The sequence below is a fragment of the Aulonocara stuartgranti genome (genome assembly GCF_965226115.1).
Source record: "Aulonocara stuartgranti genome assembly, chromosome: 16".
NCBI classification, from domain to species: Eukaryota; Metazoa; Chordata; class Actinopteri; order Cichliformes; family Cichlidae; genus Aulonocara; species Aulonocara stuartgranti.
In genome coordinates this window covers 25728047-25754154 of record NC_138952.1, presented here as the reverse complement: position 1 = coordinate 25754154, position 26108 = coordinate 25728047, and the positions used below count along the sequence as shown (strand labels likewise).

General features: G+C 41.7%; 1 protein-coding gene and 1 long non-coding RNA gene across 3 annotated transcripts in view; one reads left to right on the top strand and one right to left on the bottom strand.

Moving 5' to 3' along the window:
• LOC309690544 overlaps nucleotides 1-7900 on the bottom strand; it is a 130600-nt gene extending 122700 nt beyond the window's left edge. The window contains exon 1 of the long non-coding RNA XR_014271747.1: nucleotides 7533-7900. This is a non-coding gene — a long non-coding RNA (uncharacterized lncRNA). The remainder of the gene's footprint in view (nucleotides 1-7532) is intronic.
• plcl1 (phospholipase C like 1) overlaps nucleotides 1-26108 on the top strand; it is a 137304-nt gene that overhangs the window by 35223 nt on the left and 75973 nt on the right. Inside the window, exon 1 of one of the 2 annotated variants that reach the window (XM_082507611.1) lies at nucleotides 20941-20963. The exons of the other annotated variant lie outside the window; for it this stretch is intronic. The gene's annotated coding sequence lies outside the window, so the exon portion shown is untranslated. Of the gene's footprint in view, nucleotides 1-20940; nucleotides 20964-26108 lie in introns of those variants that run through there. 2 annotated transcript variants of the gene reach the window in all.

Genomic DNA, 26108 nt, shown 5'->3' with positions numbered 1-26108 from the left:
TTGGCTCTATCATCACTCTGGGTCCCGGCTAATGTTGTGTTAGCATGCTGTCTGCCCAGGAAGCTTGCAAAAAGACAAAACTGTGTCATCAGTATAATACAGTTGTTTCTGTCCTGGGAGTGGTTTGCACTACTCACCACCACGCTCTTTTCCTTTTGTGTAATCAAGATAAAAATCCATGTCCACAACTGAAAGGCTGTAAACCACTGTTTGATGTTTTTTTCTATTTCTATCCACTTGTGCAGATAACTGAAGAGCCTTTTCTAACTCTTTAACACGTTACAGCCAACACTGATCAGCAAACAGCAAACGCATTAACACCGTCTATAACATTATATAGTTAGCAATATGCTATAACCAGTTGATCTTCAGGCTGGCAATAGTGAGACACTCTCACTATTGCCAGCCTGAGCTACAAAGTGATATTACAACCATGTAAGGCATGCTTATCTCTGTGAAATCTGTTCATTGCAAGGTAAATGATGAGGTTAAGCACATTTGCATAGCTCTTTCAGGTAAATTGCAGCGTGGGTGAACTTTTAAAAACTGCCTTGGTAGTTCTAAACTTTTACAAAGTACTCCGAACAGCAGCTACTGTTGCCATTTGTCTATTCATTGCCATTTAAAACAGATGGTTCTGGACATCACTGCAAACTTTATTATTCATTGTTCACTTGAGAACTCTGGAAACTTGTTATCTTCACAGCTGCACCATTCAAACAAACTTTGTTTGTGTGGGATCTTTTGTGGAAGTTATTGTAATGGTGTAAAACTCAGCCTCACTACTGCAAATCAGATATAAGTAAGAATCAGATCCAGGGTCAGTTTGCATGTTCCACATAACTTTCTGACACACACTTTGGCCCACATGTTCTCCCGAGGCAGCCTGCCAGAAGTTAACAAAAAGGGTGTTTCGACATCCAAAGCCAAAGAAAACCTGATTCACGAGCTACTGGTACCGGGAGGTATTTGACTAACCAAATTACATCCTGATGTGAAAACAAAAAATGACTCTTTAATTTTGCTCTTGCATATATTTGTACAAGCCTCTCATAGCCTTTTGAGAGACTTGTACAAAACTTCATCACTTTGAAATTTGAACCAAAGAAGTGTAGTCGCACGCCTCTTTAGTCCAGCAAAGCCTCTGTTCTCTGTAAATGCCTGCTAGTGTGTGGCTACAGGCATCAAAATGACAACACACTTTCAGTCGTTGTAAACATTAATCATGTCGTGGCAATGAAAAATCAGGCCTCTCCTTACACTCAGTAAAAGAGTACATAGAGTACATAGGATTGAGTGTTTGTCTTGTAGCTCATTAGTTCTTTAAATTACATACCCCATGTTCTATTTGGATATATGTGACATGTTAGTGTGTACATGACGTTCTCACTGTATTTCTGTGTTATTTATTGTTGGCATTTGTGTCCCTGATGGCATTACGGTGTTGTTGGGGGTCCTAGCTGCCCCTGTGGTGCCACATTGCTTACAGTAAAGATTTTTCAGAATGAATCCATTTGTTGAGGAGTCTAGAGCTTCACATCTGTACGAGCGTGCCTGTCACCGTAGTGGCACTTATTTCCATGGTTACAGTGATCCAGGATGGCCTATGAAAGCTTGCCTCCTGCAGACATTGGTGTGTGCTCTCATTACAGCCCAGTGTGTGTCCTTTCCAGCTGAGAGATGGGTAAGGAAAAGAGTGACGGAGGGCAAAAGCAAAGCTTGTGGGAGAAAAAGGTCCTAGTAGTATGGGAGTAATAAAACAATAAAAACTTCTCAAGAGAGACTCTCGAAACAACAATGGAGAACACAGATTGATGCTGAGAGATGAAGAAAATGAAACAGCAACTAAAGCTGTGATAGTCGTGATGGGGACTGTCACTGGGGATCCTTCCAGTTATTAGTGCTAATCACAATGAATTAAGGGTTTAAACCTAACAGCATTAAAAGCTGCATACTATGTGAATCATGTCATGTTCCCATGAGATTATTAATAATGCACCCAAAAGCATTTCCTCTGTTGTATATCTGGTGTGGTGTGATGCACAGCTGCACAGTAAATGTCGCAATATTTTCCAATATTTTTTCAGTAGAACTTTTCCTTCTAAAAGTAAATTTTTTTTGCACACCACCGCAGGTCGGTACCAGGACCCTTGGAGTTCCACAAGTCTCCATATGATTAAAGTCCTTCCACAAGTATGCCTGCCAACTTGACAAGTATTTGTTATTATTCTTGTAATGTTTCTGACCATATTAATATAAGAGCAGAGAAATCTGTGAACACTATAGGTCAATGAACATGCTGCATCCAAAAAACACCCCCAAAAAAGCTGTTACAGGTTGTTTCAACAGACTGAGATATACTGGTGGTGGCTACTATTACCACACATAGGTTATTTTATGACTTACTGGTCCATTACGCTAAACAGGATAAGACTGTCCACTATGGCCCTTATATAATATTAATAATAGGTTATAAGGCCTATGTTAGTCTAAACAAATGATCTTTAGCTGATAATTTAGCCTACACAGGCCAGTGTTAGCTCATATGTTATCTTTAACAAACAAGCTTAATTTGCTGCATAGTCTTATCCAGACATTTGACTCAGTAAGACAAGCCCCAGTTTAGCCCAACTAAAATAATGCTAGTACTAAACAGCTAACTATTAGGATAAACTTAAAGGTGCTGACTAACTTTATAATTTTAACTTTTTCCTGACAAATGTGTGGAAGGCACTACTTTGTTTGTCTTTTGTAATTTGCAGATGACTTTAGGTGATAAATCTGTAATCTCAGAAAATGTTAGTCTGGAATGATTTTACAGCACATATCTTAATAAGTTAAAAAAAAACACAAGCTACTTGGGATTTTCTGTAATATACAATAATAAAAGTATACATAAAGTCTCAAATACACTTTCCCCCAATAATATTTGGTTAATTGTCCCTTAGTAGGTATTAGCGAAAGGCGACACTGTTGATAGCCATGAACAAGCTTCTGCTGGATGGATATGTGTTCATTTAAATTGGTTTGGGAAGGCCATTCCAGAAACTTAAGCCTAGATGACTTCATTCATGTCAAAACAAGTTTTGATGTGTGTTTACATCAGTGACTGTAGAAATCAGTCTACAGTCACTGGTCGAAACAGTGTCCAAATTTGGACCATCTAGTGCTTGATTTGAAGTTCAAAAACTGGGGGATAGCCCTCCTTCATTATTCCATCCACTTTGTGTAATGTACCAGTAGCCCCAGAGCATGATGCATGATGCTATTACCATATTTGCGAGATGGTGCAGTGTTCTTAGATTTAAAAACCTCTTCTTCTTTCAGATCCTGACAAAGTGGTGACACATCTGAATAACTTTTACTTACATAAAATGCTGAAACTAATGATCTTGGAATCTGCAGTTGTTTGGAAATAGCTCCAGAAGATTTCTACTGTACTCTTACTTAGATCTTCACTGAGTTTTTTGGACTTTTCTATTGTTCTGAGTATCGACCAACCCAGTTAAAAGAGATTGTAGCCACTACCACTTGCAAGTAAGCTTTTTAACCATTCTAAATACAAACGCTAACAAGACAGGCAAGGAGAACGAAGGAAGTAAACACACAGAAAGCCACACGAGGAGCTAACCATCAAAATAAAACAGGAAGTAAACTGTCACATGAATAAAATCAGAGAATGGAAAACAAGGCAGAGAAAATGATTCATAACTGAAACCACAGTGAGGAATCCAACGATACAAAAGATTTTACACCTCTTGAATCCATTTGAGGAAAAAAAATAGTCTCAGCACCTTTAGCAATACAAGGCAGGACTGAACTCATCAGAGATGGATTTTGTTTTGTTTGAATACTTTTTCTGGAGTGTCAGCAGTTATTAGGTTAGTTCTGTTTTTGATTAGCACTGTTTCTTCAAGTAATTGGCAGGTAGGCCAAGAAATCACAGCCCTGCATTCAGACTGTCTCAGGTTCTTAGACTGCTTTTGGATGTGCTTTGAACTTGGGTATCAGCTAGTCTTTTGACTTGGTTTTGAACTGGAATCATGATTTCAAACTTAAACTTGAAAATATGAATGTCAGACAGTTTATACTGTTAAGAGGCTAAAACTCTATTTTACGCTGGTTTTAGTTTTACTGGTTGGACTGGTTTTGGACTTAAATAATTTAGTACTTTAAGACTGGTTTTTGATCTGACTCTTGGAAAACTTGTCATAGTTCATCTTTAGGTGTCATTTTATTCTTTCTGAAGTTAACCCCAATAATGATGCTGGACTGATCAGATGTCTTTCCAATATGCTGCATGATCAATGAATGATCTGAGGTGTGTAAATTATGTGTACTACAGTATTATATGAGCAAAAAGTGAAGTTTTTAGAGGAAGTATATACTCTATAATTCAACCTTGACATAATAACATATCCTTTGTATTTTAAAAAATACAGAATAAATATCTTTGGGTAGTGACTAAAAGTATTTTTCAGAGTTACAGGGGATTTTGGTTTATGCCAACACCCTGTGTGCTTTTCTGTATAGTACTTGAACCACAAAAGCTGTTTTGTGCTATAAGGGATTTCATTAATAAGAAGCACGAATCACACAAATACTCTGCACCTTAAACCACAACATGTAACAAGGATGGGGTCATACTGAGGAACAGAGATGTGGATGGATGGACGAGAAAAAGCTGAGAACGAAGGAGTTGATGATTGACTAAGAAAAGATGGGTGGCAACACTGAGACAAGAGAGCTGGCGGGAAAGATACAGCTAGCCAGAAACAGATTATGATAAATGTCATTCTATTATTGCCTGAATAGAATTTAGGACAGCAGAGGGAGGGACGGCGAGACAGAGGAAGACTGAGAGAAATCGAGCAGCTGAAGCGAGAAGAAGTGTGTTGGCGGTTAGTAGAACGGTAAGTCCAGAAGTGTGTCAGGACATTTTGCAACACCTGTACACACACCGTGACACACTGCTTAGAGTGTTTCTCCTACTGTAAGAAGCAAAAAATGTTTGCTGTGAAAAAGTATTTGAGACAAGTTTAATATATACAACTCAATCCAAAGCCTGTGATCATTTTATAACCTTTCAGTGTAACTATAGCCAATGGGCAAACAGTTGGACACCAGTATATTTAAAGGCTTCAGATAAGAATTACTCTGAGGCTAATTAAGATTCCAAGGGGTACATAGGACTAGAAATTTCTTCATAGCAAGTCATCCAAACCACGCAGCAGCAGATTAATTACTAATCTCATGTTGTGGATCTTTGCTGTGCTAATGTGTTTACGTTATCTTAACAATAGCTCTGTTGATATATGTTTATTAAATCTCTCAATCAGGCATTCTAACTTCTCTAACTTTTCTCTGTTAAACTGAGTAAATCCTCTTCTTTTGATGCCTAGAATTTTATTGTAACACCTGAGTGAGCAGCTACACTGAACATATTGGAGATGAAAGAATTTTATCTCTCAGCAATGCTAGTGTTTGAGTTTGGGAACCAAATATGTTTGGACCGGGAAATGGCTAATGACATAAGACTTGTTGTAGTATTAATGAGGTAGTCTCCTTCTTGTCCTTGTTTTATGTGTTATATAAAGTGTTACAGTAGTTCCTATAAATGGAAGACGCTCATATCCTGTGAACCACAAAGCTGTGGTAATCTTTCATTGTGCCGTCTGTTATTCTCTTATTTTATCAGCTACAATACATTTCACATTAAATGTTGTATTTTGTTTGTACTTCACTGCATAGTAACAAGAGTTGTATATTGATATGTTATATGAGCTATGAGAGAGATTAGGGCTGGGCGAAATGGCCTAAAATTCATATCTCGATATTCTTTAGCTGGATGGCGATATACGATATATATCTCGATATTTTTTAAAGCCATAAAGTAAGAACAAAAAGAGAGTTCTTAGTCAGAGCTGTGTCCCAGATCTCACACAGACCCTTTTATTAACAATAACAAGAAAAAATTACTCAGAATTATCAGCATTTATTCAATGATAATTCTCCATAAATACAATAAAACAATGTTGTTTTTGTGCATAACAAAAAGCTCACAATTGTGCAGTCAAACTGTAAACTAAAAGACGTTGAGCATAATAACAAAGACAGATTTCGCAGCTGCTCTGTTCCCAAGTTCTACTGCGTGACCTTGAGTGTGAAATCCACTTCGTAACCATGTCTCTTACAGGTGCCATTTGTCGTCCTTATACGCACACAATACGGTAATATTACATTGAAGCACAGTATGTATCACTCTGCGAGGCTCCAGACTACGGTAGCCGTAATGCTCCAACAATCCATCCATGCGGTTAGGCTACGTTCACACTGAAGGTCTTAATGCTCAATTCCAATTTTTTGATCAAATCCAATTTTTTTGTCTGTCTACAAATAAAATGTGACAGCAAACGCGCTCTAGTGTGAACCCTCAAAGCAGCCCACATGTGCAAAAGAAGATGTCACACACAACGTGCTCTGTTTAGATCCAGACCAAACAGTATTGTTTGACTGACGGCCCTTAATTAGAGCTGGGCGATATGAGATTTTTTCATATCACGATATGTTTTTTTCATTTCAGGCGATAACGATATCTATCACGATATAAGCCAAATAACTATATTTGTAAGATTTAAATGTGCCGTTGCTCACAAGTAAAATGTGAAATAATCAGCAGCTTGTTTTTATTTAAATATTTATTTCCCATAATAAGTTCAACAGGGTAGATGTACTTAAGGAACATAAGACTTTTTCAGATAGATAAAGGCAAATATTGCAAACTACACAAAAGGCAGCCGCTAAAGCGTTTAAGTTTCAAAATAGAACAAACGAAACAGACTAAATTGTCAATTCCACTTAGAAACAAAATATTAATTCTAAAAATAAATCTTAGTTTGTTTTACAGAAGAACAGACAAAACTGACTAACTTTTGTCAATATCAAATAAACTGAGAACTAAAAGGAAATTCTCAATCTCTCCTTGTTGTATAGCTGAGCTTTTCAAACAGTTTTAACAGTTACTTTAGTCTGACAAAAGCCGAATGACGAATTAGCGCTTCCAGTCAGAGACTGAGGCTACGTCCACACGTACACGGGTATTTTTGAAAACGGAGATTTTCCGTTTTCGTTTTAAAAAATAATCCCGTCCACACATAAAGGCAGAAATGAAGGAAAACGCTGCTATGAACATGCCAAAGCAGCAGGTGGCGCTAGATTCCTAACCGTGCAGAAATGTTGGCCAATCAGAAGTCTAGAAGCCTCGGTGGGAAAAAGTAAACAAAGCTGGGGCATAGAAGCAGAACCGAGTCGTATGTGTGGAGGGACAGTAACTGTGTGTATATGTAAGCATTTAAACACTGCAGAGAGTAGAATTAACAGTAACAGTATTGTAGAAATTCATTTCACCGAAACAATAACGTGGCGCACAGTGTGACGCATGCTCCAGTTTATTGTATTTCCAGACTTGCTTTCGGCACAATTTACAGTGCACGCTACTCTGTTTTTTGTCAGACTTGAAATAGCCGAAATACCTTCACACTACGGAACTTCTATGGCTCTTCCGTTTGACAATCTCTCCGGCATTGGAACCATCATCTGTTTTCTCTTCGGTCACGCTCGGTTGATTTTTCTAGTCGGCACACTCATTTCCTCCATTACCCGCTGGCTGCTTCCCAAACAAACACACGTGCGGCTTGGCACTTGTGCTGTACGTAACAAGCCACGCGACGTGACGCTGCGGCTGTGATTGGTTCGGCTCTGCGCTACTTAATTTGGATTGGCTGACCTTTTTTTTTTTTTTCTTTGAGGACAAGAGCGGCGAGGTCTATCGCGATAGCTTAATTTCTCTATCGAGTAAAAGTTATATCGCGATACATATCGTTATCGTTCTATCGCCCAGCTCTACCCTTAATATAAAGACTTGTTTGCAAAACATGCCGTAAAAGGTAGCAATGCCATGGATTTATTCCACCAGTCAGCCAACCACTGCAAAATTAGGAATACTTTAAACTGCACAGGTCAGCGTCTCCCTGCACGCCAACGAAAACTTAAATTAACCAGCTATGATACCTGTGACTGTTCTTGGTCAGTGGTTTTTATAGTCACTATCTAGACTCTTGTTTCTGTAATTTGAGGTCATGACAATTTTTATTTTACAACTTGTATATGTTATAAGCACAAAAGAGCACCTTTTTAATTTCAGTTGTTTTATTTTGTCCCGTGAACTCTTCCCTGATGTACTTTTTTATTGCTGTGATCTTTTGTTTGGTAAAGATCTGGTGTTGACCACAGAGACAGATGTCATTTCTGAAAAGCCTCTGTGTGCAACCGATGGTTTAAAAAAGTGGGTTAAATAAAAGTTTCAATTCATTCAGATATTTTGTATTCAAAGAAATTTAGGCACTATGTGATTGAAAATAACATTTATTTTTGGATGTTATTTAAACATATCGTGATATATATTGTGTATCATGATATAGCCCAAAAATATCGCGATATTAGATTTCTTCATATCGCCTAGCCCTAATTGGAATGTCATGAGAGTAGAATCTAATAATGAATAATAGAATTTCATAGTAAAGGATGGAAACTCGAGAGCAATACAATAAACAACAAATACAAAATATTAAACATTATTGTGCAGCACGTAATATCGACAGCGCACAGTGTGCTTTGAGGTAGGAGCCAAAAAGGGTGTCGTGTACACCTGTGAGCATGAACGCGCTTGTTTTTAAAAGGTTCCTTCATGTAATGATCTGCTAGAGGGTGTGGGGAGCCACAGCCCCGTCCTCCAGGGCATGAAGCAGGTATGGAGGAGATCAAGACTCCAGACATCTAGAGGCCCTCAGAGCACAAGAGACCAAGGAAGACCAACAGAGGGGCAGCTGCACCACTATCCCAGAAAGAGCTGAGGAGAGTCCCAGATGAGAGGTCACTCAGCAGGAGTGAGCCGGTGTGTACCTGGGCGCCCACCCCCAGACACAAAGAACCACCAACGCACCAATGTCTGAGGGCGTCTGCCACCGGCAGGGGAAGTGGTGGGGGGAGATAGGCCTCCATACCTCAGAGGTCCTGAGATGTCCCCAGAGAGGTGGCGTCTGATACCCAACCTGACATATAGACACAGACATACAGGCACACACAGATACAAACATCCATTCCCACCGTCATGCTCTCATATGCACTTACTCCACACTCAACCAACGTGGAGACAGACATAGAGAGACACTGTACACACAATCACACTCCCCAAGCGTACTCTAAGAACCGGGTCTAGGTACCCTTGCCCCTGGAGGGGGAAACTGCACCCAGACCCAGGTGGTGTTACCCTTTTCCCTGCGGTGGGGAGAAGCAGACTGCCTCGACTCTGCAGCAGCAGGGAGGCTCCAGACCCCAGTCGGACGACCAACTCCTCCTCCTGGCCCCCCGCTCCAGCAGGTTGCAGAGAACGGGAGTGTGAGAAGACTCCAAACCTCCCTCCGCCCGCTCATATGTAGTGTTGATGCATGTGTGTTCTAAGGTGCATTTAAAACCCAGGAGGGCATGGAGCTACCTGCCAGAGAGCAGTAGGTAAGCGCATAGCCCCTCCTGATAGCCCTCAGTGTCTATGTGTATTTAAAATTGAGAGGTGGGCAATGATGCCAGGGGTGAGGTGTACACCCTGATGGTCTTTTGGAGCCCGTGTAGCGTGCCCACCCCCAAGATCCTATATGTATGTGTTATGAGAGTGTGAGTAATGTGAATGTCTAAGTTGTGGGATAAAATTGAGGCACAGGCAGCCAGAAGGGGACAGCACATGCAGGGCCTGCACCCCAAGGCCCTGCATGTGTGGGTGATTGTGGTGGAGCGGGAAGAGGGAGGCAGCTGGAGATGGGGAGGGAAGGAAGGGAGGGGCAAGTGACCCCTCCCTGGGGCCAGCTCCCCCACTGACCCCAGTAGGCACCCCCATACTCCGCAACCCGCCAGGGAAAGGGGGCCCAGGATGGAAACTCTTAGTACAGAATGGATTGTCATGACACAGCAGAATCGACTGTAATGTCGTAGCATAGAATGGAGAGCTAAAATACAAATTCAAATTTGATAACACTAAATGGAATATCAGTATAGAATGGACTCTCATAATACCACCTGGAATGTCATAGTATAGAATGGAATGTCATGACGTAGAATCAAATTTTGTAATACAAATTGGAACGCCAACGAGGCAGCACGGTGGCACGGTGGTTAGCACTGTTGCCACACAGCAAGAAGGTCCTGAGTTCAATTCCAACATCAGGCCGGGGTCTTTCTATGTGGAGTTTGCATGTTCTCCCCGTGTTTGCGTGGGTTCCCTCCGGGTACTCCGGCTTCCTCCCACCGTCCAAAGACATGCAGCTTGTGGGGATAGGTTAATTGATTAATCCAAATTGCCATTAGGTGTGAATGTGCGAGTGAATGTGAGTGCGAATGGTTGTCTGTCCCTGTGTGTTGGCCCTGCGACAGACTGGCGACCTGTCCAGGGTGTACCCTGCCTCTCGCCCTATGACAGCTGGGATAGGCTCCAGCGCCCCCCGCGACCCTGAAAAGGATAAGCGGAAGCAAATGGATGGATGGATGGAAATTGGAACGCCATAACATAAATATTAATACTCCAAAAGTTGATTCTGTTCATCTGGACGTACCGTTTTGTGGGAGAAACGTTTCGTCACTCATCCAAGTGACTTCTTCAGTCTCAGCTGACTGCAGCTTATAAACAGTACATTTGCATAATGACTGAAACCAGCCCACTGAGGGAACAATGGGCTGGGAGGTCAGTTCCTTCATTATAATTATGCAAATTCTCATGACCATTGATCAACAACCACTGACCAAAACCCACTGATCAAAGACCACTGATCAATGGCCATGAGTACCATTCACAGAGAGTTGGGGAATGGCTGCAATCACATCATTGTAAGATGGTGAAAGATGTACCCTTAGGCCCCCTCCTCGATTCAGAGATGGTCTTTCCCTTTTCACGTAAATGGCCTCCTTGACTCCGCGCTCAAACCAGCGTTCTTCCCTGTCCAGGATGTGTACATCCTCATCCTTGAATGATGCAAAAAGACTGGAAGATAGCAGATCTTATTTCATTAAATGCTTTTAAGTCCAGATTGAGAGAGCCAGAGAAAAATGTTTTTAAAATGTAATTGTTATTTATAATATGTATGTAACTTTGTAATTTCAACGTGTTGTCGCCTCTTGGCCAGGACTCCCTTGAAAAAGAGGTTTTTAATCTCAATGGGACTTTTCCTGGTTAAATAAAGGTTAATAATAATAATAATAATGAAAGAGTGTCCACTGGCCTGTAGGTGTAACCTGGCCTGACGAGGTAGCTTTTCTGTGTTGTGCCATCCACTTCGCCAGAGGTTGATTGGTTTCCCCGATGTATAAATCCTGTATAAATATAATCCAGAATCAACTTTTGGAGCTTTACTTTCCTGGATGATTGAGCATGCATCAAGACATAAATATTAAATTATTTATATTTTTATGCTTTTTAAACTATATGAATGTATTCAACTCGTCTCTCATCTTATTTTTTATGGAATAGAATGTGAGTATAGAATTTAATGTAACAGTACAGAAGGTAATGTCATAATACAAAATGAATGCTTTAGTATAGAATGAAATGTCAAAGCAATGCAGTATGGCATCATACTCCAAGGATTTTATTTATGTACCCTGTCTCCCACCAGTGGGAGGGTTTGCTAGTATAAATAAGAAGAATGATGAAAAACATAAAGAGAATAGGCGTTTGCAAGACTTGCTTGTTGCTGAACTTGCATGCTCGCTATGCAGGCGTTTTTGGTCTATCTGAAGAAAGTGAAACTCGGCCAACAAGCTAAATATGTCTAAAGGAAACAAAGTTATGTTGGTAGTTGACATTAGGTGAGCTGAGATGTGTGTTAACTGGTACTGACTTGAGGTTCTGTGTGCTTGATTAAAAATAGAAAACAGTGAAAGTAAGACACAGAAGACTTGCCCAGCTGTGAGGCCCTCACCATGCTGCCAGCATGGGCTAACTGCAAGACGATTGTGTATGTGTGTTGGAGGAGGCACAGGACAGGAGGCACAGGACAGGTTTTCCAGCTAAAGAGTCAAGCTAAGCTAACACTTACATATATATATATATATACTAACTAGCATGCTCTATGGAACACTACAGTTGTTTTTATTCTTAAGAAAAAATAAACATTATGTAACGTAATTGGCTTATGTAACAAAGTGAAGTCGCTACACATAGAAATAAGTATGCCTACACACACACACACACACACACACACACACACACACACACACACACACACACACACACACACACACACAGACACACACATTTACTTAGACAAATGCACATGAGAAACAAATGCAGGTCGCATGGTCATATGAAGAAGAGGTAAACACACGCGTTCACACTGAGACATAAACACATTTAAAATAAACAGGAGCTCTATTACGTGCAGCATTTATGTCATTTTCATAGTAAGCAACAGGCCTGCGCACACACACATTGTGACCCCAGCAGCCCACCGGATATCTTTGTGTGTTTGTGTTGCTGTTGAAAGCAACATGGGAATACTGTCTGGTTAGTCTGATTCCCACACACACAGACTATGGGAGCAAATTCATGTCAATGAGCATGACTCTTGATTTTGCCTGTGCGCTCTTTGCAAGGTTTCTGTTCAAGAGGACGTTATACATCATTCACAATTATATCTGCTTGCCTGGACATGCGTCTTCCTCTGTGTGGACATAAGCCTGGTTGCCTACCTCTAAATAGCTCAGTGAAGGGGTTAAAGTGAATCACCAGTAATCCTTGAAGCTTTTCTGTTGCAAAGGCCAAACATATTTAAAAATGTTAAATCTTGGTTTGTCTGACTGTGCCTGAATAATCCTATGTAAGGTGCTGCAGAGCACTAGACTAAATGCATGCAACGTTGTGCTGCTAAAGTGAAACACAGCTGTGATGACGATGTGACGTAAGGTACTTTCTATTTACGAAACCGATGTGCGACTCTGCTAATGTCAGGTGAAATAAAAACGAAACGTGTTACTCACTCTACTGCATTTACTATGTAGGGTGTGGTGGATGAGTCACTGCTATAAATACATTAATGAGAACTGGATACCAGAGCTTAACAATAGGTCAGTTGAATGAAAACTGTTCTCTTGGCACAAATGGGAACAGCTGCGCATGCTCATTAGTGTTATCCCAAATGTTACTGCCACCGGTTTCTGCTTGGCCAGTAGACTTTATGTTTTCATAACAACGTGAATATAAAATGCACTTAATTAAACCTTGATTCAATTAAATTCAATTTTTTATATAGTAGTCAGATCACAACAGTAGCCATTACAAGGAGCTTTATATTTTAAGATAAAGATCCTACAATACTACGCCCAAAGACAACCCACCATGAGCAAGCACTTTGGCGATAGTGGGAAGGAAAAACTCCCTTTTAATAGGAAGAAACTTCTGGCAGAACCAGGCTCAGGGAGTGGCAGCCATATCTGTGACGGGCTGGAGATGACGGGAGGAAGACAAGACAAAAGACAGAGATTAATAATAACTCATAATTAAATTCAGAGTGGTGTATAAACACATGGTGAGTGAAAAGCGGTGAGAAAAGGAGAAGTGCTCAGTGCATCATGGGAAACCCCCGTCTTTGCAGCAATCTAAGGGAGGAGGTCTCTTGATCCAGTCCTAACTATAAGCCTAACCCTTAAAAAAGAAAATCTTAATCCTAATCTTAAAAATAAAGAGGGTAGAGTCTTATCCAAAGATACTTTGGACAGTGACAGCTAGACCCAAATGGGTAAATGAATGGGTAACATAGTTACTACAAATGGGCAAAACAATAACTACAGAGAATAAAAGATGTTTTTTGTTTGAGACTGTAAATAGTTTGATTTCCACTGTAAGGCGGGACATTTTAACATCAGGATGTCGTGGTATTAACTGCAGTTTTTGGCACTTCTGATTCTATAATCCACAAAGATTCATATCTACATTGTACTGTATTAACTGTTTGTCCCTTTGAAAACTGGTCCAGTTTGCTGGTGGGTCATGTTTACACTCTCCAAGCATAAGGAAATACTTTTAATTCATCCTGACCAAACTGGTTTCATAAAAGGTAGGCACTCATCAACAAACACACGTAGATTACTTAATTTAATAGACTACTCACACAGGAAAAACATTGAAACCACAATATTATCTCCAGATGCAGAAAAAGCGTTTGACAGAGTTAACTGGAAAATTTTATTTGCAACTTTACACAAATTTGGTTTTGGAAACTCTTTCATAAACTGGCTAAGAATATTATATAATTCTCCAACAGCTTGTGTCAGAACAAATGACCAAACATCCTCCAGCTTCTGTCTCCTGAGGGGCACCAAGCAGGGATGCCCACTCTCCCCTTCACTGTTTACAATTTGTTTATCGAACCACTAGCAGCAGCACTTAGACAAGCTACAACAATTAAGGGCATAAAATGTAAGAACGTAGAACATAAAACCAGTCTCTATGCGGATGATGTGTTGCTTTTTCTCCAAAACTTACAAATCAACCTTTCTGAGGTAATTACTCTAATAAACTGGTTTTCAAGAGTTTCAGATTATTCAATTAACTGGTCAAAATCTACAGTTCTTCCAATTAACTGCTCCTTCCATAATTCTTCTTCTGCCCCACTACAATCTGGAAATATTAAATATTTAGGTATTAATGTCTCTCCTAAGCTTTCAGACTTAACTAAATTAAACCACACCCCACTTCTAAAGAAAGTAGAAGGCGATCTGACTAGATGGAAATCTCTACCCATATCACTCATGGGAAGGGTCGCCACTATAAAAATGATGATCTTGCCAAAAGTAAATTACTTATTTTTAATGATCCCAAACAAACCATCACAAGATTGGTTCAGATCTCTGGATTCGTATATTTCTAAATTCCTTTGGAAAGATAAACCCCCGCGTATCAGCTTAAAACGCTACAAACCAAGGATAAAGGAGGATTAGATCTGCCTAATTTTTATTTATTTATTTTTCCTTTTGCCTGTCCCGTTTGGCTCTTTTGCCATCAGAATTGTTGTCTAAAGGCAAAGAAAGATGCCCAACGGATTTACTTTACTAAATTGACCATCCCGGCCTTGCCGTAATGGTCCATTTGATTCACCTTTTATTGTTTATTTTATTTTCACTTACTGAATACGGGACAGACTTGACTGGGGGAAAGAAGGGGAGAAAGAAAGAGGGAAAGAGAAACAGCTGAGAAGAGGGACGGGGGAGAAGGGCAAAAGACAAAAACCAACAGAACGGGCAGAAAAAAAGACTGTCCCAGAAAGAGCTGAGGAGAGTCCCAGATGAGGGGTCACTCAGCAGCCGCGGAGCAGAAGCCAGGGGGAGTTGCAGTGACACGCCCGTGAGCTCCGCCGGCAGCCAGCCGTGCCTGAGTGACCGAGCCCCAGGCCGAGAGGCCGGGGGCACCCCACCTCCGAAGTGGCCCGAGCGAGCCCCAGGCTCCAGGCCCCGATAAGCGGCTGGCAAGGAGTGAGCCGGTGTGTACCTGGACGCCCATCCCCAGACACAAAGAACCACCAATGCACCGATGTCTGAGGGAGTCCGCCACTGGCAGGGGAAGTGGTGGTAGGGGGAGATAGGCTGATAACAATTAGTTCAATCAACGCGGAGTTGCTTTAACCCCAAGTTAAGCGCGCGCACGAGGATACATAAAGCCCTGATTAGTGGAGCACAGATTAAGCGAGTCACCATGGAGACGGAGGGAAAGAAGGCGCGGTCAATGTATTTTACAGCGCCTGAGGCCGAAATTCTGATGGCAGTATAGGGCTTTGGAGCGTGATGTCACGGGGGTGGGCGATAACATGCAAATTTTGCGGAAAAAAAGTAACACAGCCTCAGCTGCAAAAGAAAGGGAGCATGCATGGCAAAACATTGCCGACAAAACAATGCATGAGTGTTAATTTAAACATTGATCTAGGGATTTCCACCCATTTAACACGTTATTTTATTATATTTTATTTTATTTTTTATTTCATACATTTTATTTTGTGATGTGATGTGAGCGCAGGTGCAACCCAACAGGCCCCAAACGTTCCTGGCAGCAAGTAAAAATGAAATATAAAAATATAGTCCAAACAGGTAAGGTGTAATTGTATTATGAGCCATAGTGCTTGGTCTGTTTGTCCGATGTAAATCAATTGCAGTTAGAGGCTACATTAATTTCCCCTCTGTAAGCACTTATTGAAATTATCTGAGCACATTACAAGTACATATTTGCTTACTCTGTATGCTCAAATGTGACCCGTTATAGCCAACAGAAAAAAAGCGGAGGCCTGAAAAACAGGTGGGGGTCCTCCACCACCACCACTCACAGAGGCTGAGCAGTTGGCTTCCACATTTGTGATAATGTTGGCAGCATCACATATGATATTCACAGTGCAGAGAACACAAATTAGCATCCATTACTATAATGAAATAATTTGTTAGTTTGAAATGCTACAGGGAACTATGTACCTGTACATTAATGCTGTGGAAAGACTTCCTGTTCACATAGTCTCCTTCATTTACTGAAGGAGCAATGATTGGAATGTGAGTGCCATCTATACAGCCAATCACGCCTGGGAACCGTGGGAATAAATGTAAAATTTAAGTAGTAGTTCAAGTATCACCACATCATGAATTAAGTTTTGTTCATCCTGATACCTGCAATTTTGTGGCATCCCTCTTTGATAAATCTTGTGGGTCTATGACCGGGGAACACCACAAACGAGTACAGGAGACGTTTCAGTGCAACTGTAACATTCCTGACTGCCCGACAGACGGTAGCCTTGGAAACGTGCTCAGCATCACCAATATTATACAGAAAGCTCCCGTTTGCAAAAAACCGAAGTGCAATACAAATAATATGTACAGAACTGAGAGAATGTCCGCGATGTGTCACATGAGCAATATTAGGCCTGAGGATGTTATTCAAATAAATTATAGATTGTGCTGAAAAACGGTAACGTTCACACAGGAAATCATCAGGAAATGATAAAATGTCCAAACGCGCTCTAATCACTCTCTCCCGGCGGAGAGCTCTGCGGAGAATTTGGGCTTCAACATCTACTGGCTCTTCAAGGAAGGGACACGCCATGTCTGACACTTCCTACAGTCAGGTTTCCGACAAAGAGGCGGAGAAAGTCAGGGTTAGTTGAAGTAAACCTGCTAGGGGGCAGGTTAGCTTCACGGAGTGTGTTGTCATAGTAACTCGCTCAGAATTAATCTAAACTCGCTTTGTGAAACCGAAAACCCAGAGTTTTCGTTAACTCAGGGTATACTTACTCAGATTTTGCTCTAAACCGGCTTCCTGAAATAGGGCCCAGGCAATTACATCCATGCTCTTTGGTTCTGTCCACCAGTGCAGATGTTTTGGCGCGGGATATGTGAAGACTTATCAAAGTGTCTGAAATGTAAAATTCCAGCCTCCCCTTTAGTGTGCTTGTTGGGCAAAATTGGATGATGTCACTACAGAAACTAATGCAGTCCACATGATTTTTACTGCCCTATGCATCGCCAAGAAAACGGTCCTCATGAACTGGAAAAATAAAAATAATCTTAATTCTAGCCAATATAGAAACCATCTAATAGATCACATTAGTCTCGAGACAGCCTCTGCCACCACATTAGATCACTCCCTCTGGGCTCCTTTGATCGGCTCCATCACCTAGCGGGGGTGGGGGGTTGTGGTTTGGTCCCGCCTTCGCCATTGTGGTTGATGTGAAGGTTGGGACGGGCTTAGGGCGTCTGGAGAATCCCTAGGGACGTTATCCCTGGAGGGCTTAACCCAGGGGTTTTGGACATAACCTGGTTAGTGGCTCTGGTTGCTCTTAGAGGTTGTTCTCCTCGTGGCTGTGTGCAGTAGGGCTGGGGGAGGGTCTGCGCTGGCGGACGTAGGTTACTGGCCTGGTAGCCTGGCTGCCCCTGAGTGGATCCGGGGCAGGCGTGGGGGCTTGGGGTTCGGGGGTGCTTCGCCTCCGTGCTAGGGCTCTGGCTGGGCCTTGGGGGCTTCGGTCCTCGTTGGTGTGTCGCCGAGGTTGTGGGCGGGTGGGTGCACGGGGGCTCAGCCCTGGTGCATCGGCCTAACTGGGGGCTCTTCAACTGGCAGGGAGGTTGTTCCATCCTTGCAGGAGTCCACTCTGCAGGTGGGGGAGCGTCATAGGAGAGGTGGAGAATAAACTTAACCTGTGTGTCTATTGTCTTGTGCAGTCTGGGAGATGATTGAATGTTAGGGTGGGTACAGTTTCCTCTGCGGTGGGGTCGGGTGGGCTGCCCTGGGTCCTGTGGGGCTGGGCGGTCCTGCTGCCATAGGCCCCGGTTAGGGCTGGGCCATATTATACCGTTCACGGTAATACCGGTATAATGTTAGGCAACGATAGGAAAATGAAATATCGCGATAGAATGGGAGTAAAACGCGCATGCGCAGTGCCTTTGTTTTCATACGCACATGGCCGATTGTTGAGTGAAACAGATGAACCAGAATTGGTTTGTAAAAATGGTGCAACGTCAGTGATGTGGAACTGGTTTGGTGTTTGTCCATCAGATACACGACAAAGCACATTTTTTTGCAGAACATGCAAGCGGCCGTTGTTATTGTCATATTTGTCGGACTAAGATGCTCTTAAATCTGGGAGTAATCTGGGTCCTAAACTCCGTATGCTTCAGGTCAAACAACACTGCAGCATCACTTAGAGTTAAAAACTGTCTAAATTCTTTCATCTTTAATAAAACGATCAGCATTGCTGCTTTACCAGGTGTAACTATGAAGTTTAACTTCCAGGCATCCATGAAAACTAAAGTTATTACATTTAACGGAGTTAGACGTTAGCAGGAAGCTAGCGGAAGTTAGCTCGCTAGTTTCGCTAGTTACCTAAGCATGATATAGCATGTTCTGACTGAGAGATTTCTGAAAAAAATCAAACGTACAGTTCTGCTATCACTTCCAACATAAATGAAGACAGGAAACTAAACAGCAGTGACGTTTGTAGGGTTACTGAAGTTGGGCTAGCTGGTATATAATGATGTGCTACGTGATCGCTAGCGACACAGCTATGTTAGCATAACATAAACAGTGAAGCTGGAAGACGAACACTAACACTTTTCCACTTATAAAAGTTAACGTGAAGGTTCTTCATGGTTAGAGACAAATGCAATCGCATGGCAGGATGTTGTAAACGGACCAAACTTCAGTCAGGAGAACAACTGAGATAATCCATCCACAATATGAGGTTAGTCATTAATAGACTGCAACAACATGGGAATAGAGCAGCTGCCAGAGAATTCAACATTAATGAATCAATGGTACAGAAGTGGAGGAAGCAAGAAGAATGAGTTTAATAAAGTTTGATTTATCTGACTGCTTTGTTTCGCTTAATGTGCCTTATAATCCCGTGCACCTTATGGTCCGAAAAATACGTACTGCACACTGCAGTTTAATATTGCAAAGCACCTCTTTTTAACTTCAGTGGATATTATACATGGTTATGCTCAGGATATGTCAGCCCATTTCTACTGGAAATGCCTTTTGGTTAAACTTTCAGCAAGGAATTTGCATTTGCACTGTTACATTTTTATAAAGCTTTAATGTACATAAAAACCAGCTTCTTGTTTAAGTGAAAATAAATGGAAGGTTGTCTTTTTGCGCTAGTAATGTTGTGGAGTTGTATTTTGTCTCGCATCAATTATATCGTCGGTTATATCGTTATCGCAAATTTTCAAATATATATCGTGATAAATATTTTTGGCCATATCGCCCTGCTCTAGCCCCGGTCTGGATGGGCCTGGGCTCCCTTGCCTTGGTGGGTGCCGGAGGAAGGGGGTGCCTACTGGGGTCAGCGGGGGAGCTGGCCCCAGGGAGGCATCTTGCCCCTGTCTTCTTTTCCTCCCCATCGCCGGCTGCCTCCCTCTTCCCGCTCCAACACACCCACCCACACAAGTAGGGCCTAGGGTGTGGGTGTGTCCCCAGGATGCAAGGGAGGCATTCCCCCCCCTCTGTCCCCTTCTGGCTGCCTGTGCCTCAATTTTATTCCACAACTTAGACATCAACATTACTCACACTCTCATAACATATACATATAGGGCCTTGAGGGTGGGCATGTTAACGGCGTCCAGTGGACGGTCTGTGTATTCAACCCCACCTCTGGCGCTGGTGCCCACCTCTCAATTTTAAATCCATGTAGACATTGAGGGTTCTCATGCTAACACCTGCTGCTCTCTGGCAGCAGCACCATGCTCGCCCGTGTTTTAAATGAACCTTAGAACAACACACAGCAACACTACACATGAGCGAGAGGAGGGAGGTTTGGGGTCTTCACACACCCCCGTTCTCTGCTGGCCATCGGGGCGGGGGGGCTGGGAGGAGGTGTTGGCCGTAGTAAATCCATTGGGTATCCTTGTTGGTCTTCAGACAACAATTCTGACGGCTAAAGAACCAAATGGGGCAGGCAAAAAAATAAAGGGAAAAAAATAAAGAAATACTGCCTAGTCCAGATTATAGTTCAGATTTGGAACTCTCTTCTAATTAATCATGGCAACGTCAGAAGAAAAAAATACTTTCTGTGCTTAATACATTTGAAAAACAACAGATGTCAAAGCCAATTTAGGGTTTAATGTCCCTGAAATACAATGAAGAAATTTGTGACACAAAACTTGAAATATAAATTAAGAAGCTCCTTTTAGATCAGAGATGTTGAACTCCAGGCCTCGAGGGCCGGTGTCCTGGGTCAACACACCTGAATCAAATGAATCATTACCAGGCCTCTGGAGAACTTCAAGACATGTTGAGCAGTCATTTGGCATTTAAATCAGCTGTGTTGGATCAAGGACACATCTAAAACCTGCAGGACAGCGGCCCTCGAGGCCTGGAGTTCGACACCCCTGTTTAGGTACAAGATTTAAAAATACAAAACATGGAAATATTTAATACAAGTACTTTCTTTATTATGTATTGTAGCAGAGGTGTTAGATAAATTGATGCTTTTATGAGGTCATTTAGGACACCATATTATAAGTGTAGGAGTGTGAATGATGGTAGGAGTGCGAGATTTCATATTCAAGCTTTTCTTGACAGCTTACAGCTCAATATGAACATACAGTACATTATGTTCACCTAACAATTCATCAGCTGTCATTGCCTGATAGCTGACACGGTGCACACGGCTTTAAGCTTCTTTCATCTTTTGTCTTTTGTTTCTGGTGGATACTCGTTAAATGATAATTCTGAACAAATGCTAAAAAGCCGCAGGTATGATCCTTGGCCTAGGTCATACCTGCGGCTTTCAGACCTGAGCCTGTGTGTCACTGCTGAGTAAAACAAAACTGAACCTTGAGACTGTTTGAGACAACTGGATGCAAAGTTCAGTTCTTTGCAGGATGGTAAAGACAAGCTCTGAGCTGAAAGAGGGATATCCTGACTGTATTCATTTAAATGGAGTCAGATTTTAATTGTTGGATTTTTGACATTTTTGCTGACAAGAAAACCCCCCCACCAACAATAGAAGATTAACCGGTTTATGTCCCACAATATCTTCACGGACCGGCCTTTAAGGTGTCGTGGATAAATACAACAAAATAAAACCAGTACCAGTACAAAAAAATGAAGATTTATTCATAACACACGGGAAAAGACCCAGCGAAACCGAGTTAACGATAAAAATGATAAAAAATAATGATAAAAAAACGATAAAACCCCTGAAAACCATCAATTTCACACCTGAGCCTCAACTTTCGCTGCACAACTCATGGACCAGCCCAGGGGTTGGGGGCCGCTGATCTAGAATATTATCAGTGACAAAAAATGTTTAACCCGTCTGATTGCTAAGACATCATTGGTGATAACCCAACCCGAACCTCAGGCAATCAAAATATATAATTGTTTTTATTGCCAAAATTAACATCATATCTCTATAGTCTGCATCTACATTGCACCTCCACTGATTAGGCCAAGTAATGCAGCTGTCTTTCCCCAATGTCTCAAAAGAAGAGGTTTGTCAGAAAACACTGATACAGGAAGTCTCCTCCATCATCAGTCCAGGATGAGATCTGAAAAAATGACACCTCGTCCTTTATTATGTTTCTTCTGAAACTAACAAATTTATGCTTTTAAAAATAAAATATTAGTCTTGCCATTTTGTTTCCTCCTGAGACCTTCATCCCAGTCTTTCTCTTGTTTTGCTTGTTTCTGAGTCCAGCTGCTTCCTGTTTCTCTTCAACTCTCTTAAGGCCATTTTCTTTTTTTCCCTTTTACTTTTACTAAATAACAGAAAGGCTGTCCTCTCATTACTCTCCTGCTCATCCTCCAAGGCCTCGCCTTACTCATGTTTTTTGTCTTCACGGTGTAGTTGGTGTATTGAGTGTAATTTTCTTGTCAAGCAGATTTGTCCCCTATAAATAGGGATTTAGATGTGATTCAGTTCTAATTCTGAAAATCTCTTTCTGTGTTCTGTACAATTTGGTTAATATGTTGCTGTGTATCCAGCAGCAGCTCAGCTGTGAGGAAATCCTGTTGTTTCATGGAGGGTTTATTGCATTCTACATAATTTCTATCCATCTGCCTCACTTGGATTTCATGTATTTCACTCTTTCTTTTTAAATGATCGCAGGCTTCACTTGTTTAACTTTGATATAAAAAGAATTTCTAACCATCTCCCCTTCAGAAACACAAGCAAACAACTACGGTGGCCCTGAGAGTTCAAAACACAACAGAAGTAGAAAAACCCCCCAAAACAACAGAAGTGTTTTTTGGTGCCTGTTTGCTTTGTTCCTGTTTAGCAAGAACACACACACATGTAAACATACACATAATGTCAACAATGTATATGTAACGTAGCTATTCTTAGGAGATAATCTGCTTGCAGGGCTAACACAGAGAGACCATTCTCGTCCACGTTCACAGTTATGAGCAATACTCCAGCCCGTCAGTTCAAACCCAGGACCTTCTCACTGTGAGGCAGCATATCTAACCACAGCACCACTGTGCAGCGTGACCTTTTAGTTATAATTTTGACCTAAATTCATTGCACCAAATGCAAGGCATACAGTTTTGTACTAAAAAAGGCAAAAACTTTATTCATTGCTGTTGCTATTTTTAGTTTGCTACGACTTGTTCGTGTGCTTCAGTAAAGCAGGATCTCCTCCAGTCTGTCAAAATAGCAAGTCTTCAACTTGCTTTTGTGGAAAAAGGACGACAGTGCAGGGAGACAAATCTGAAGAGTGGGGCAGGTGGTGAGTGGTGGCGGTGTGTGGCGTTGCCAAAACACTTCTGTGATTGTGAATATAATGGCATGTACTACATTTCAGGTCATTACCGCTCAACACAAAACAGTGTGTTCATGCTCACATTCACACACAACCCTGTTTCTGTTAAAAGAAATCTTGATCTGATGCAGCTCTTTCTGGCTTCTACAGCTATAAGCTGAGTGGCGAGGCTTGATTTGAATGTCGGGTCAGTTTGACATAAAGGTTGGATGTCTGTGATGAAACCACAGACGCACAGCTGTGAGTAATAACAACAACAAGATTTGCAGAACAGTCTAAAAATAGAATCCACAGTGGAAGCAATCGCGAGGTGCACAAGAAGACAACCTTGAAGAGAAGGTCATCCAAAGCACATCTGGCTTATGATCTTTTGGGGGTTGGTGTCCCAAACCTTTATCAGTGTAGCTCATATATACAGTACAATTTGTGCCTATGCAGTTCCACAAAACATACTTCTTTGGCAGACAGGAATGCACTCTTATGCTCAGACGTGAATTGAGTGGGTTCACACGTAGAGAGGGCTGGTTTTAAAGCTCGAGGGAATTATTTATCTGCTGTGTAAAGAAACAAAGCCATCACGACTCTGACTCTGGGAACCCACGCAAGTATGACGTGAGAACAGGGCTGGTCATAAAACAGATCAATTCAAATCAATTCTATTTGATTTTCATAGCATCAAACAGTATTGTGCTGTTAGTCTTTTCAAAGTCTAAAGACCACATAAAAAACACAAAATAGAAACATAGCTGTGGCCTCTGGAGAAAACGCTCGGTGGCAGTGGGGAAGAAAGACTTTTGATTTGAAAGTGCTGTTTTCTGTAGTACACATCAGTGCAGCCTAAATACACAAGTTTAGTTGCGGAAATCCTCTCGGGCTCAGCCACTCACACAGGAAATGGGTGTGACACTGGGGTGTTGTACACTTAACAGTAGTGCACACACAAATTACTTTCCTCCTCCTGATTGTTCACACACACACACAGACACACAAAAGAAAGACTGGGAGCATTTCAATTTCACTATCCCATCCAGTGTCCTTCACCTGAGGTTGCTAGGCAGCAGCTGACATCATATTTAAATTAAAAGGAGCAACAGCAATTGTTTTCTATAAGCGTGCGTGTGTGTGTGTGCGTGCAATCCAGTCACTGCTCTGACATGTCGCTGTGTGTACACTGGTTTTGGAGGGCGTTGCATAACTGCTGTCTGGGGCAGTGCTGGACTTGTCTGTCAGACGCACTGTTTGACTGTCTGCTGTGGAGCCTTCTGCAGACATCAGTGCTGCTTTAGGAGTTTCCTCCAGCTCACACAGACATTTGCTACACACACACACATACTATTCTCTATAGTTGTGACGGCACAAATTTAGATCCTCTCACATTAAAACAGAGCAGACCCCTTTTAGACGTTGAGCCTGATTAGTTAATCAAAAGTCAATTTCAAATACAATTTTGGCTTTCGATGATTATGAAGACAGAATAATAGGGATAAAATGATTGTTCTGATTCAGTTTTGCTACAAGGCATCATTTTGTCCACTTTGTGTTATAAAGCAAGCTTCTCCTTAACAGCTCAAACTCACTTGATTCAATTTAGTTTTATTTATAGAGCACCAAATCACAACAACAGTTGCCTCAAGGGACTTGATATTGCAAGGTAAAGACCCTACAATAATACAAAGAACACCCCAACAATCATATGACCCACTATGAGCAAGCACCTTGGCGACAGTGGGAAGGAAAAACTCCCTTTTAACAGGAAGAAATGACACTATGGCAGAACCAGGCTCAGGGAGGGGCGGCCATCTGCTGCAACCAGTGGGGGGTGAGTGGATGAGGACAGGACAAAAGACATGCTGTGGAAGAGAGACAGAGTCAATAATAACAAATAATAAAATCCAAAGAGTTGTATAAACACATAGTGAGAGAAAAAGGTGACTGAAGAAGAAACAATCAATGCATCATGGGAATCCCCTAGCAGCCTTGAGCTAATGCAGCACAACTAAGGGAGGATCACCTGTTTCCAGCCCTAACTATATGCTTAAACTATATGCTTTATGCTTGCTGTCTAGTTCAGTAGGAGCTAAAAAAGAAAGGCTACAGAAAAGCACTCAATCCAAAGCTCTGTCTGGTATGAATGGGTAAATGTGGCAAGTTGCATAAAATGCTCTGAGTGCTCAGGTAGAGTAGAAAATGGTAAATGTCCTGTATTTGTATAGCGCTTTACTTAGAAAAGTGCTGCATAAGAAGCAGTCTATTTACTATTCTATGAAATCCCCTTTGTTCAGTAACTAGGTGATAACTTGTTAATTAATATTTGAATAGCTGAATAATACAGTGAGCTCACTGGTTGCACCATCCGCTCCGAGCTCCCTGACCTGCACTCAATCTACAGCAGGCGGTGCTGGACCAAGGCCAGGAAGATCGTGAAGGACCTCAGCCATCCCAACAACAGACTGTTCTCTCTGTTGAGGTCAGGAAAGCGATTCCGCTCCCTGAAGACCAACACAGAGAGACTGAGGAGGAGCTTCTTCCCGCAGGCGATACGGTCTCTCAATCACACCACCACACAGTACTGACCCACACATATAGTTCTTACACACACACTGGACATTCTGGACATTGTTTTCACTTCATCACTTAATCACTTTAAGCATATCTGCACTGCACAAGACATAATGTGGATTGCACAACACTGGTCACTATATTCTTCATTTCCAGTTAATACTTGTACAGCTGCTGTTATTGTGTATATATATATATTTATTTATTTATATTTC